The sequence below is a fragment of the Temnothorax curvispinosus genome, unplaced genomic scaffold (assembly GCF_003070985.1).
Source record: "Temnothorax curvispinosus isolate PA1 unplaced genomic scaffold, ASM307098v1 QBEX01012682.1, whole genome shotgun sequence".
Taxonomy (NCBI): Eukaryota; Metazoa; Arthropoda; class Insecta; order Hymenoptera; family Formicidae; genus Temnothorax; species Temnothorax curvispinosus.
Window position 1 is genome coordinate 1 of NW_020222462.1, and position 1,319 is coordinate 1,319.

Consider the following 1,319-nt stretch of genomic DNA (forward strand, 5'->3'; position numbering starts at 1 on the left):
TCTGAAATAAAAATAAGAGAATTATTCGATTATTTTGCTTACTTTCCTCGGTATTAGTGATCACTATTATTTACGAACTTTTGACTTAACGACTTTCTTGCAAATATCTCGCTTCGACTTTTATCATATTAAATTCTTCTATACTTTTCTTTATTTTAAACCGCGTGAATTACAAGTTATTATAAAAAGGGACTCAAAAATAGAAACCATTAATACTTCGCTACAGTTATTGCAATTAAAGCAAAGTGATTACCTTAAATTTTATGGTGTATTTATTCTATCCCACGATGCATAGTATCCATTATCCTTGTATCCCAGCCCCTCAGGCGCATATATCCCAGCAGTTACTCCATTCTGAAACAGAAAGTTTTTACAAGCCTTTACTCTGTTCTTCATATAATTAGTAGCATAATCAGTTAATGTGATTCAGGAAATAGATTTAAAAGACACTTATCTGATTGTACAACAAATTATTCTCTTGACTATCCTTCCGATCAAGGGTGCCTGTACCATCTTATTCCTTGCGGGCCTCTCTCAGGACGTATGAGACTTTCACTTTCCGGGACGCCTCCCTCAGGATGCTCAGGACATCAGGAGTGAACCAGGTCGCTGCACATCTCTCTCAGTGCATTGTTCGGACGTAGATATTCACCTGAAACGCTCATCGCTCTAAAACAAAAGTGAATTAATAGTTGCACGATTCGTCAATAAATAGATAAACAAATTACTAAAGATAGTTAATGACAGCACTGTTAGCTCTTTCAATAGACAGATTAATAAATCAACGGATTATCTGTTCCATTTTCAATATTATTGCGGATTAAATTTATACTTTGATAATAAGTCTCTTCACTTACCCCGCCAGTCTCCTCTCCTTCAGGACCGCTGTTCCTGATTCTTCGCGTCACACGACGATCACGGAGCCAGTCACCGGACCTTCCGGTCACCGCGATGTCCCACACATCGTCTCCTCTCGCTTCGTCGCCGTCAATCTTCCGACCGCCAGAGTACCCGACGTAGTGAACCTGAAGAGAGAGAAATAAAAGCTATTATGAATTAATGAAAAATACGATTATTTTATTATTATTAGATTCTATTCACCTTGCTTTTTCTTCGCTTTGCATACCTCTCGTAGATTTCTCGCGTTTGACACCACGCGTTACACACCTGTCAAACGCACAAGGAGAACATAACCTCACCATAATTTCGATCTCCCAAGATTACACGTCGTCAGGCCGTCTGCTCATCGCGCGTTTACCGCTAAGCCTGCGAAAACTTCCTGACGTTGAATAACTCCAAGAAATAAAATTATTCAATAT

General features: G+C 38.9%; 1 long non-coding RNA gene across 1 annotated transcript; it reads right to left on the reverse strand.

Moving 5' to 3' along the window:
- Positions 1–38: 38 nt before the first annotated feature.
- LOC112462682 lies at positions 39–1,310 on the reverse strand. The gene is made up of 3 exons (XR_003041685.1): positions 1,102–1,310; positions 858–1,025; positions 39–669 (listed from the first exon to the last, which is right to left on the reverse strand). It is a non-coding gene; the product is annotated as an uncharacterized LOC112462682 (long non-coding RNA).
- Between the last annotated feature and the right edge of the window lie 9 nt (positions 1,311–1,319).